This window comes from Papaver somniferum, chromosome 3 (genome assembly GCF_003573695.1).
Source record: "Papaver somniferum cultivar HN1 chromosome 3, ASM357369v1, whole genome shotgun sequence".
Classification (NCBI taxonomy): domain Eukaryota; kingdom Viridiplantae; phylum Streptophyta; class Magnoliopsida; order Ranunculales; family Papaveraceae; genus Papaver; species Papaver somniferum.
Window position 1 is genome coordinate 77,028,818 of NC_039360.1, and position 14,484 is coordinate 77,043,301.

Here is a 14,484-nt window from a genome sequence, read left to right on the forward strand (position 1 = left end):
TCAGGGTATTAAAAATTTTCATTGACGACCCTCAACAGTCGTTAATGTTTAGACTGTTTAAGTGACGATCTACACTGTCGAAGATTCATTAATGGCGGAAATGTACGACAGTTTTGGGTCGTCATAAAATGATCATTCCCTGACGACCCTTTGGAATTTACTGTTTTGGTTACGCATTTGACGACTTAAACAGTCGTTAATGTTTTAGAAATGTCGTTATAGACTGTCGTTAATCTCTAAAAAGAGTCGTTAGTGTATGACAATTTAGAGTCGTTATTATTTTGATCATGATGTATATGACGACCCTATACTGTCGTTAATGTCGGTGAAGGATCGTTACTTGAAAAAAAAAATGTTAATCAAGGATAAAATAATATATTCATCTTCCGATTTATACACCCTTAAAAATTTGGGAGGCAAACAAAATTCCATGTACCCAATTAGAAGTTATGACCCAATTAAACTAGGTAAAAAATCATTCTTTCTTTTTTTATAGCGAAGTTTCAGGCGGCAGAAGCAACTTTGAATAAATATGTTTATTGGATCTTTAAAAACAAACGGTTGTCGCTGAAACAAACTTCTTCCACCTCCATTATTATCACTGTCCCATCTCTGTTTCTGTCCAGGGTTTTAACTTACAGTTTCAAGCTCTTAATTTATCATCAGATAATGCAGTATGAAGTTAGATGTAGATGTATTGAGATACCTCTCTAAAGATGATTTTAGGGTTCTTACTTCTGTTGAGATGGGTATGAGAAATGTAAGTCTCTACTCACTTTAATCTCCCTTCAATTTCTTCTCTGTATTATTTTTCACGAAATTTAATGGGTTTTACTTGTTTTCAGCTTGAAATTGTACCAGTTGAGCTAATTTGTCGTATAGCTTGCCTCAAGTCTAATTTTAGTTCCCCTGTATCACATTTTTCAGATTTAGGAACCCATTTATGTTAATCAGTTAATTATGTGTAATTAACTTCATTTTTCAGTCTGGGTTTGTACTAATTTTAGTTACTGCCTCATCAAATTTTCTTAAATTCACTATCCAATAGTTGGCTATGGGTTTTTAACATGATTTTTGAGTATGGGTTTATTGAAAATTTCACAGAATTAGGTTACTTACACAAAAAGATTTGTTTTTATGAAAAATCTAGTGTTTTTGATGATTGGATGTTGATGTTATTGTGGATTTTATGCATAGGCATGGAGGAACTTACAAGGTGTTGAAAAATTTGTTGAAGCATAAGCTGGTTCATCATGATTCTTCTAAACGTAAGCAGTTGAGAAGCTTTTGCTGTAAAATTTGAGTTTTAATGAGTTTTATGTTGCGTTACAAAACCTTTGACTTGTTTTATGTGTTCAGATGACGGTTTCGGCTTACATACCTTGGGTATGATTTCCTTGCTATAAAAACTTTGGTTAACCGGGGAATGTTTGCATCAATTGGGCGACAAATAGGTGTTGGGAAGGAGTCGGGTAAGTTCTCTCTTTGGAATGTAATTGGTTGCTAGGACATAGAGTAGTGTCTGATTGATAATTTATTTTTCTTCTGTCAAGATATATACGAGGTGGCTATAGAAGATGGTACAGTATTGGCGATGAAGCTGCATAGGTTGGGTAGAGTCTCTTTCAGGGCTGTCAAAGCTAAGCGTGATTATTTACAGCACCGCAGTAGTTATAACTGGCTTTACTTGTCACGACTTGCTGCACTCAAGGAGTTTGCTTTTATGAAGGTTTACTTGCTTCTCAGTTCGTCTTCCCTTCTATTTCTTGAATTTGGTGGTCAAATGAATTGGTGTATGTGTTAATAAGCCTTTGCTTGCTTGTTTAGGCCTTGGAGGAGAATGGTTTTCCTGTGCCAAATGCTGTGGATTGTAATAGACATTGTGTGATTATGGGACTTGTCCAAGGTTATTCACTGTAAGAGTAGTTACTTTTGAGTTCTTAAGTTTATGTGTATATATGACAGCCACATAATGTTTTCTTTCGCTTTACAATCTTGTATAGAACAAAGTTCGACTTCAGTGTAACTTTGTAAGAATATCAGTAGTTCAGAGATCTTGACTACTCTTAGTTTTTGCTTTTGGATTCCATTGACTTCTGCAGTATTCCTATTGTTCAAAGTGCTTGATTAGATGCAAAATTTCGCACTCTGGCTTGTTGTGTTTTATTAATAATTTGGTAATTCACTTTATATCCTGTATTAGTTGTAGATTGATGATGATGAGAAGGTTACAATGATTGATTTTCCTCAAATGGTGTCTGTTAATCATCGGAATGCTGAAATGTATGTCATATTTCAAATTTCTTGGTGACACCTTTGTATCATTTCAATTGTGTAACGTTTTTGCAAATATCGTTCATGTTTACTTGGGTTAATTTATGTAAGTTACTAATACAGGTACTTTGATCGTGATGTTGAATGCATATACAAGTTTTTCCGCAGGAGGTCAGTGGTCGACCTGCTCAATTTTTCAAAGTATTACTTATGCCAAGGAAAAATATGTTAAATTAAATACTTAACAAACCTGAGATATTGATATTACATGGTTTATGCACAACCAATTTGGTGCTAGTAACTTTCTTCCTTTATTGGTTTTCCTGATCTCCTTGTCTGTATGATGGACTTACTTATTTTCCTATGCCCTGGAAAAACTGTAACTTAAATCTCATTACAACTCCTTCCTTCCCAATTTTGAAACCTTAATATTTAATCTGCATGTTAACAATTGCATTTCTTTTCAGATTCAACCTTGATGAAGATGAAATGAAAGGCCTACCTTTGCTTCCATGATAAAACCTGTTGATTCCCTGGACAAACAACTTGCTGCCAGTGGGTTTACAAAGAAGGACAATGAAGCTATTGAAAAGGTACAGAGTAAAGCAGTTGCAACTCTTACTTTGGCTTTAATGCAAAAATGTACTTGTGATGCTAATCCATCAATGGTTTTAGTAAAAAAATTTCAAAATTTTGCTTTCTTATATGAAGAGGCGTCCGGTTATCATATTCAGGTGTTGATAAAAGTGGCCATTTGTAGTGCTAAGTGTTGTAGGACAAACCAACCATGTTTTTCCTTGTGTTAGAATCTGGATTATACCTCTTTGTGGTAGAGTTGCTGCAGCTTTTTCATTATATGAACTTCTTTCTCTGTAAGCATTTGCACTGACCTGTGGGTCCTCACCATAAACATTTGCACTTTGGTATTTTGCAGAGGCTTTGTTTTTGTTAAAGAAATGATTTTCAACTTTAATGTGGATGAACTTTATCTTGAACTAATACTTGATTTGAGAAGACGAACTGTTCCGTCGTCTCTTTTTAGGTTGTAAATATCAATTTAGTGGAAATGAGATCTTGGTTGTGATTGTAAGATATTGTGCAATTACATTACGAAGTTAACAAGTAAAATAAGCGAAACATATTGAGTCGGAAAATATTTTGCTCAAGCTTTAGTTCAAAAAGTGTGGTTTCACTCGAAACGTTGCATGGTTCTTATCATTGTTCATATTTTGTGACTATGTTGCCGCCCATCCATTAGTTCTGCTGGATTAAGATGCATTTATCACTCATCTCTCTTTGTATGATGCAGTTTATTGAAGGTGAAATGAATGAAGAAATAAATTCTGATGATGAAGGGTGCCTCCCCATTGATGAACATGATGCTAACCTCAATAATCTGGATTCTTTGCACTTGGTAAGCTGCGGAAGCCCTTTAGCAAATGATTAGTAATTTTGGGTGCTACAGCTCCTAGATGATGACATCGACATTTTCTGTGTGCTATCTCCGTGTATTCTTCTTTTAACTATATTATTGTACATATTGTATATATAATGAAGCTATACACAATTTTGCTTGATTTAGTTTTAAGTTAACATAGAACTATCTCAAAGTAAAGAGCTTTTGAAATTGAGCAAAAGTGAAACGAGGAGTAAGAGGCCTGGTTGTTTCATGTAAAAGTTACAGTTACTTGTATTTTTATGGCAACTTAAGGTTGGTTGTACTAAAGTAGTTTCCGCATTCTGTTTCGTTTGTTGTTGTACAAACCCAAAGCATTGACGCTGTGTTCTTGTTTCAGGAAGATGAAGAGGACAGTGAAGATACTCCTATTGAACCTGGTACTGAAGATCCCGAACTGAAGGTATGTATGTGCTTTTGCTTTATTATAGGTTTAAGTTAACACAACAAACTTATGCGAATGAAAAGTAAAAGAGAACTTTCAAAAATTAAAATATGAAAGGAGAAATAAGATGCTTAGTTGTTTTATAAAAGTTACAGTAACTTGTATTTCTAAGGTTACTTGAAGTTGGTTGTACTAGAATAGTTTCCACATTCTGTTAAATTTGTCGTTACACAAACCCAAAGCATCGACGCCATGTTTAATTTGTTTCAGGAGGATGATGAGGAGAAGGAGGATACTCCTAGTGGAAGCTGGTAGCGACGATCCCGAACTGCTCAAGCGCTTAAACAAGCAAAGACGCCATGCAATAAAAGCAGCACAGGGAGGACCAAAGAAGGTTATTTTTTTTGAGTAATATTTTGTTAAGCTAATATTATAAACTGGTGATCCATTAAAAGACAAGAAATGGTACTAACAATAATGATGGATGATGAATCTTTGATCGACGGATAGATAGATAACCCCTTTCTCACACCTGTTTTTCTTTCTTAAAGAGAGGAGTTGTTGTTGCCTTGATCTTCAATTGAATGTGGAGAGATCTTAGTAGGGACGGGCTTATGAAGGGGCCAAATGAGGCTTTAGCCCGTCCCTTGATTTAACCCATATCATTTTATTAGATAGACTGATAGAGTGGATTTGTAGAGTAAAACACCTCATTTTCAGCCCATTTGATTTGATTCAGGGAGGATTTAGGGAGGACCAACTAAACGTCTGTCGCATAGATACATAGTTTCACAATTCAAACCACAATCAGAGTTCTAAAAAACATTCGTACAATTATACAATCCAAGAGAAGTAACAGTTCAGAAACCCAACTTTCAGCATGTCCCAAACATGTCAAACTAGCAAGTAACATTTTTTTATCTCAACTTTGTCGATAAACAAATTAAATCTGGTTGCATGCTCTACAATTCCAATAAAAATAAGGTTTGCTGAAGAATTAGCAAGCAAAAGATGCCCCCAATTGCAGTAACACGAACAAATAGTACTAATTATTACCAACACATTTCAAACAAAAACTGATGAAATAAGAAAATGGTGGGTTTTAATAGGATAATTGGTCATGTTGGTCAAGTCAGTCTTAGTTGACTTTTATCTTAGTCCTTATTAGTTCTCTATTCAGATAACTATATCCTGTCTGAGTCAGACAGGTGTAATCATATGTAATAAATATGTCTGAGACACCGACTTTGGGTTGTAACGTTTTCTTTACAATAATAAAAACAACTTTGCTTTCTTCTTCATCTTTGTATCTCGTTCTTGATCTTGATTATCATGAGATACTAACAATTCTCATGGTATCAGACTAGAATCGATCCTGCAATACAAACAACTCAACAATTTTATCAACAATTTTCAGCTTTTCTACATCTGGGTAATGCAAATTCCAACAATTTTTCCCAATCTTTTAATTAGGGTTCATCTGAATTCTTTATGGCCAGACTCAGATTTGGTTTTACTATCGACAACAACTCTACAAACAACAACAACAACCGCAATCACAACAATCTTAATCATCAACAACAAGGTATTCAATCAACTGTTCAACTCAATAACAATATGTCGACTTCCGCTGGTAATGGTACTTTGCCTACTCTTCCTTTTACAAATATTTCCAGTTTTGTATCTATGAAATTAGATGGTTCCAATGTTCTATTGTGGCATGATCAATTTGAAGGGGTTCTTGTTTCAAAGAATTTATTTGGTTATGTTAATGGTGAAATTGTTGAACCACCTAGAAGAATTATGGTTAATGGGATTGAAGTAGATAATGCTAATTGGGTTTCTTGGAGACGATTGGATAGATTTGTTTCCACTTGTTTGAAAGCTACCTTTACTTCTACTGTTAGTGGTGATGTACTTGGTCTAACAACAATAAAGGATATTTGGGATTATCTTGAAAATAGTTTTAAAACTCAATTTCGTGCTAAGAAAAATTTGTTGAGACAACAATTAAATGGAATCAAGAAGGGAAATCAGTCTATTCTTGATTATCTCAAAAGGGTTAAGACCATTGCAGATTCTTTAGCAGCTACTGGAGAAAAAGTAAGTGATGAGGATTTAATAATGTTCTTACTAAATGGTCTGGGAAGTGAATATGATGTCTTGGTTTCTTCACAAAATAGAGAGACTCCATATACTTTTGGAGAAATTAAGGCTAGGTTGCTCTCTCATGAACAATTTCCATCTGAAAGACAACATCAAAGCTCAAATATGTATGATGACCAATCTGCTACTGCTTTCTATGGAAGAAATGGTAATAATGGCTATAATAACAACAGAAGAAATGGTGGATATAACAAGAATGGTAATGGTGGGTCATTCAAAAGCAGTCAGTTTCAACATGGTCTAGCTCAAATAGCTCAAATGGTCAATCTCAGAATGGATCAACTTCAAATAATGATAGAAGACAGTATTTGGATTATTCTAAAATGTTTTGTCAGATATGTAAAAAGAATGGCCACATTGCAACTAGATGTTTCTTCAGATATCATCCACCATCTACTGGTGGTACTTCAGGTGGTGGAAATTCGGCTGGAAATAGGTCTCAATCCCATTATGCAAATTCTCATGAAAAAGGATCTTATGAAACTGCTCATTCCTCTACTACCACTGAATATGCTTATACAAGTCTTAATTTCAACAATGCTGCTTTAAATGATGATCCCTCTTCATCAAATCCAGTATGGATAACTGACAGTGGTGCTTCGACTCATATGAATGGTGACAAATCCTTACTTCAGAATACTTATAACTACAAGGGCAAGGACACAATCATGATTGGAAATGGTAAGACCCTTACTATTGCTTTTACTGGTATTTCACATGTTTATACACCTAACACTAGCTTTAAGTTAGATAATGTGTTGCATGATCCTGCTATGAAACATAATCTTTTATCAGTAGCTAGATTCACTAAAGATAATGGTTGCTATATTATTTTGGATCCTTATGAGTATGACATCAGAAGATTATATACTCATGAAGTGTTGGCTAGAGGAAAAATGGTCAATAATTTATATCCTATTTCTTCTAAAATGCTTCCATGTGCTTTTTCTTCTCTTATTGGTTCTTATGATATATGGCATAGTAGACTAGGTCATCCTTCTTCCAAAATCATTCAACAACTTTATACAGACAAAAACATTATTGTTAAATCTTCTCCTTCTTCTTTTACTCTTTGTCATCCATGTCAATTAGCCAAAAGCAAAAGACTACCTTTTCAATTGTCTTCTTCTCATGCTTCCTATCCACTTGCACTTATTCATTGTGATGAGTGGGGTCCTGCAACTGTATCATATTTAGTTGGTCATAGATAGTATATTCTTTTTGTTGATGATTTTAGTAGATTTCATTGGATTTATCTAATGCAGGTTAAGTCCAAGGCTTTGCAATGTTTTCAACATTTTAAAAATTTAACTGAAAATTTGTTTCAAACAAAAATTTTAGCCTTTCAAACTGATGGTGCAAGTGAATTGGTTAAAGGCTCTTTTAAAGGTTTTTTGGAATCTACTGGAATTCAAATTATAATTTCTTGTCCTAAGACACCAGAACAAAATGGTGTGGCTGAAAGAAAACATAGACATATAACTGAAATGGGCAATACTTTGCTTTTCAATGTTAACTGTCCTAAAGAGTATTGGTATGATGCCTTTTTGGATGCTACCTATCTTATAAACAGAACACCTACACCTCTTCTTCAACATAAATCTCTTTTTCAAGTTTTATATAATCAGTTACCAGATTATTCTTTTCTTAAAGTTTTTGGTTGCATTGTTTTCCTTTTTTGGGACATTCTAGAGATGATAAGTTATCCCCAAAGTCAGTTAAATGCATTTTTACTGGTTACAGTGCTTTACATAAGGGTTATAAATGTTATAATCCTATTTCAAAAAGAACATACATCTCTAGGCATGTTGTTTTCTCTGAAAATGAATTGTATTATTCTAACTCTTCAACTTCATCTTCCTCTGTCATTGAAAGTGTTCCACTCATTTCTTCTGTCCCTACTGACACTTCTACAATTGTTACTAGATCTTATAGAGGTATTCCTAAGCCTAAATCCTTTCCAGATTATGTTTAAATCATTCTTTAAAACATCCAATCCCTTCTGCCTTTGCTTCTTTACACAATGTTCCTTCTGAGCCAAAAAGTGTTAAAGTAGCAATACAGATTCCAGACTGGCAAGTGTCTATGAAGGATGAAAATGATGCCTTAATAAGAAATGAAACCTGGAAGTATGTAGACCCTGAACCTCATATGAATATTCTTGGTTGTAAATGGGTTTACAGAGTTAAGTTGAAATCGGATGGTATTGTGGACAGACTAAAGTCCAGATTGGTAGCTTTGGGTTACAACCAACAAGATGGTGTAGATTATGGAGAGACTTTTAGTCCAGTGGTGAAGGCAATAACAATTAGAGTAGTTTTAACTTTAGCTGTCACTAGAGGTTGTTCAATTAAGCAATTGGATGTTTCAAATGCATTCTTGCATGGTGATTTGACAGAGGATGTATATATGAGGAAGCCACCAGGATTTGTGAGTACTGAGTTTCCTGATAAAGTTTGTCACTTAAAGAAAAGTTTGTATGGATTAAAACAAGCCTCAAGGGCTTGGTTTGAAAAATTTAGTACAACCTTGCTCTCATATGGTTTTGTCAGAACAGTTTCAGATTTTTCAATGTTTGTTTATTCTTCTGGTTCTGATATGATGGTTCTGCTATTGTATGTGGATGATATCATTCTCACTGGTTCTTCTGATACTTTGCTTACACATCTGATTCAGTTTTTGAGTAATGTATTTGCAATGAAAGAGTTGGGAGACTTGCATTTTTTCTTAGGAATTGAAGCTGCTAGGTCTACTGATAGTATTCTGCTAACTCAAAAGAAGTACACTTTGGAGTTATTGACTAAAGCTAAAATGCTGGAATGTAATCCATGTAGTACTCCTGTATCTAAGGGTCCAAGAGCTTCTATACATGATGGAGTTTTATTATCTAATGCTTCTGACTACATGACAATTGTTGGAATGCTTCAATACTTGTGTTTAACAAGACTTGATATTTGTTTTGGGGTAAATTATGTGAGCCAATTTATGCATTCCCCAACTGATATTCATCTGTTGTTAGTTAAGAGAATTCTTAGGTACTTGAAGGGCACTATTGGTGTTGGTATTACACTGAAGAAAGGTAATATAAATTTTCTAACAGCTTACACTGATTCAGATTGGGGTAATTGTCCTGAGACAGCAAGATCAACATGTCGTTATGCCATTTTTATGGGGTTTTCTTTAATTTCATGGTCTAGTAAAAAGCAACCTACTGTCTCTAGATCCACAACTGAGGCAGAATATAAATGCTTATCAGTAGCAACTGCAGAATTAAAATGGCTGTCATCTCTGTTTTCTGAGCTACATGTTTTTTTACTTCACCAATTACTTTGTATTGTGATAATACAAGTGCAATATATTTTTCTGCTAATCCTGTTTCTCACTCCAGGGAAAAGCACATAAAAATTCACTATCATGTTGTCAGAGAATTAATATCCAGTGGCTTTCTCAGAGTTCAACATATTCCTTCAGAGAATCAGTTGGCTGATTTGTTTACAAAAGGTCTTTGTGCTCCAGTTTTTACTTCTTTACTTCAACAGTTGCTGGGAACTTCTTCAACATCAGATATATTTGCATTTGATACTTCTTCTACAAGTTCTGCAGTTTCTTCTTATGCTGTTTCAGGGGATTTTTCCGATTCTTCACTTGCTCATGCCTCTTCTGTTGAGTGTTTACCCTATCATGAAAGACAGATCTTATTTTAGTCTTTTCAAACTGGTGAGTGTTAACTCTTGTGTTCTGTGTCTACTGTTGTTATTATGTTCATTGTTGAGCTGTGTTCTTCAAACTGATTCGAGTTAGCCTCTATCAGTTTGAGGGGGGCTAATAGGATAATTGGTCAAGTCAGTCTTAGTTGACTTTTATCTTAGTCCTTATTGGTTCTCTATTCAGATAACTATATCCTGTCTGAGTCAGACATGTGTAATCATATGTAATAAATATATATGAGACACAGACTTTGGGTTGTAACGTTTTATTTACAATAATACAAAACAACTTTGCTTTCTTCTTCATATTTGTATCTCGTTCTTGATCTTGATTATCATGAGATACTAACAATTCTCAGGTTTGCAGAAAATGGTATGTTAACAATTCCCGAAAAGAATTAGCAGTGGCATCGTGTTTTATTTAATTTTAATGTTTCGAAAATTTGTTATCTTTCAGAAGTGGATTAAGCTCATCCCTTTAGTTCACATTACTCAGATTTTCGGGATCGCCATCCTTTTTTTTTTTACGGGTACACGTTTTTCTTTTCTTTGGACAATACAAATCTATTGATGATGTTAACAGATTCTACTTGCTTGCTGGAGTCGATTAATAAAGTTAAATGGGGTTGTCATGTCCTAGCTAAGGGCTACCTACTGCCGGGTGCCTTAATATCTTAATTAATTTACTATTTTCTTACCGTTGGTAATTATTGAGAGACGAGTGTGAGGTTGGCGCGTGTGCCTATCATACTTATGTTCTTAGTCTCTCTCTGTAGTGAGAACATTATTGAATTATTGAATCTGAAAAACGTTTTCCCTTATCTCTAAGCTCACAGAGTTGTTCTTGAGACCATACTGTAGTGTAGATTACTACAATTGGGATCAGAGCACTCGATCTGAGGACCTGGTACAATGGTGAATCAAAAAGACTTTGAGTATCTTAGCAGGAAGGTTACTGCTCTCATCAAAAGTCAAGAAGAATCACAGAATAAAACAGAGGCACATATCAAACGACAAGAAGATGTTCAAGCAAAGAACTCTGCAGATATAGCTCAACTGATAAAAACGATGAGTGGTATGGGGGCTATTATAACACATGAGGTAGATAAAGTTGTGAGGAAAGCGAGATCGGAAACAGATTCCTCTAATAATCAAGCAAGATAGAACTCTAATAACAGGTCTAATGTGGGAGGTACCAATACTAACTCGTATTTCTCAAATCAGTATTCTCTCCATCATAAACCCAAGGTTGATTTTCCTAGATTTGGAGGGATTAACCCTAGATCTTGGATTAGAAAGTGTAAAAAGTATTGCCAGCTCTAATGGATGAAGAACAGAAAGTACACATGGCTTCCTTATACTTAGAAGACAAAGACAAAGCTGATGTGTGGTTCCAAGATTATCAAGAGGGTAAGGAAGATATAATATGGGAAGATTTCATTCGAGACATCACCTCGAGATTTCAAGAGTTGGGTCATGATGACATTGTAGGTGAGTTCAATAAATTGAACCAAACTGGTACAGTGCTGGAGTATCAGGAAATATTTGAAGAGCTGAAGGCCTTAATGATTGCTAAGAACAAATACCTCACTGAGGAATATTTTACTTCCAGTTGGATCAGTGGGTTGAAGGAAGAAATAAGGATAGATATGGAAATATTTAACCCTACTGGATTGAGGCAAGCCATCCACTTAGCCAAAATGCAAGAAGCACTCTTAGAAATCACTGCAAGAAGAAGCAAGGTAACACCCGAATTGACTCCTATACATATACCCAACAACAATAGAGCTATTGTGACTTCTCCAAGGTCCAGTACCCCCTCACCAAAGCAAGGAAATCCAGCTAGTTCCAAACTACCCCCCATTAGGAGACTGTCATATGATGAAATGAGGTCAAGAAGGGAAAAGGGATTGTGTTATAACTGTGATGAGGTCTTCAGCAAAGGGCATAAATGTGTGAAGCAACAATTGTTTATGTTAGCAGCTGAGGAGAAGGATTCTGCACAGTCTGAAGAAGAGTCACCTGGGAGCTCACCACTCATTCAGGAGTTAGCAGAGGAGGAGGTAGAAATATCATGACATGCTCTCTCAGGTAATATCTCTCATAATACCATCAAGATTAAAGCGAGGTCTAGAAACAAGAAGTCACTCACTATACTCATAGATAGTGGGAGTACCAATAGCTTCCTAGACCCAGTGGGAGCTAGAGCTAGTGGCCATTGTATTGAATAAACTTCTGCATTCCAAGTAGCTGTAGCTGATGGAAACAAGTTGGTTAGCACAACTAAATGCTAAAGTTTTCCCTGGAGTATGCAGGGCCATCAGTTTGAATTTGACTTGAGACTGTTGCCCCTAGGTGGTTGTGATATGGTCTTAGGAGTTGATTGGATGAAGACTATTAGCCCTGTGCAATTTGACTTCTCCAAGCTGTCCATCACTTTTAATAGGAAAGGTGAATGTATTGAACTAACTGGAATGTCAGACACTACTCCAAGTATTTCCTTAATGACAGGTGATGAGTGTGACAAGCTCTTAAAGAATAAGAAGAAGAAGCAAGTATTCATGGCACATATATTCTCACTCAGAGCCATTGAATCTGACCCCACTATACCTGTACCCCTCAAGCCTCTCCTTACCTCATTTGAGTCAGTGTTCAGAGAACCAAACACCCTACCTCCACACAGAAACCATGATCACCACATTCCTATTAAACCACTTTCAACTCCTCCAAATCATAGAATGATCAAATTTTAGATAGTGGTAAATAAGGTTGTCGTTCACTCGGACTTGATGAGATTGATTTTAAGAATTAATAAATTAAAATAAAATAAAAATATATACAAAAAATGTCACGAGATGAAGAATTTATTGGGACTCAGGATTTCACTGTATTTCATGTTCATGGGGTTCAGAAATTAATGTAGACATTTATAGCTCAACACAAAGGAAATACCAACTCTATTCTTTGCCAAAGTAGATTTCATAAAATATTACGCGTAGGTCATAAGCATGGCACATCAAAATTACCTAGAACTAAGCATGCTCCATCAAACACAGTCACGAGTAATTAATAGAAATCATAATTCATTAAAAATCAAAGCAAATAGTAAATAAACAATCAATTAATTTACCCCAATGGTGAAATCCATCTTCCTCCGTTGTCCCAATGTTGGGTTTTAGCTCATTAGGTTGGAAACACACTCAAAATATGGATTCATAGCTCAAAAAGGTGTTACAAAGGTGAAAAGGATAAAAACAGCGAGTTTGCAACGCCGACAGACTGTTACAGACTCACTGTCAGAACTGTTACAAAGAACTATTGCTTCTTGGGGTCGCAGAAGAACTATCGTTTAAAGATACAAAATGTGACGGTTAAGAACGACAGTCCTAGTTGGTTTAAAGTTCTTCGTTCTCTTCTTCAATGGCAGCAGCAGAGACAAGCTCTGCAACTTTGATTTCTCACCCTTTTTCTTCCCCTAACTCTCCATCCCTCTTCTAAGACATCCCAACACCTCTTTTATACCCAACAGCCCATCCATATGTCTGTAATTAATCGAGTAAACATGCAGAATATTTTCCCTTTACTCTCACAGGAATTGTCGAGATTTCCTTCCTTGTTCTTCTCTTCATGCTTCTGCTGATGTCGACACTCTCTCAGGGAATTGGTTTCACGTTCTAGCATAAGTAAAACTGTTTCTATCCACGCGCGAATTACCAAACATAACCATCTGACTCGGGACATAATAAGAATATCTGAGATACTCTCGTGGTTGGTTGTGTGCTGGAATTCACTATTTATTCGAATCCAACTAACTTACCATTCCTGTTTGGTAATAACAGGGTGGTAGCAATCCAAAACAGGTAACAAATCCGGCCAACTCATCATGCAGAATCCGACCAAATATCCCGTGAATATCAACTCCTCTGTCTTGCTCCCAATGGATTATCCAGCCACTTTTAACTGATTCAAAAGCCCATACCAATCCTGCCTAGCTGAATCGAGCCCATCCAACAAAAATCAGCCATTTAGATATCACGTCCAAATGGTGAACCCAAATTCTGCCAGTCCACTACTCCATTTTCCCGCCAAAACTCGAATTTGAAATGATGAAGAAGGGTGCCCCTTATCCAACAGCTGGGGGTGGAAATATCAGGTGGGTGCTAATGCACATTTGGGATACAGATAGTCGTGGGTGCCCCTTAGCCAATTCTGGGGTCCATATAGCAAATGTCATCCGTGGGTGCTCCGAGCAACTTTTCGAGCCGAATTTTCCAACAATATTTATTTCCAAAAAATACCTACAAACACACAAAATACCATAATAAGTAAGAAATCGAGTACTAACAATACGGAACATTGAGGACAAATTAGACACATAAATGTGTCCATCAAAGACCCTATAGGATTCCCTATGCGCAGAAGGAGATAGTGGAGAAGCTAGTACAAGAAATGTTAAATGCTGGAATTATCAAACCTAGCCACAGTCCTTTCTCTTC

The 14,484-nt window shown here is 35.8% G+C and overlaps 1 pseudogene; it reads left to right on the forward strand.

Annotated features, from left to right (window-relative positions):
- The first annotated feature begins 622 nt into the window (after positions 1-622).
- Positions 623-4,484, forward strand: LOC113359650 (annotated as a pseudogene).
- Positions 4,485-14,484: the final 10,000 nt, after the last annotated feature.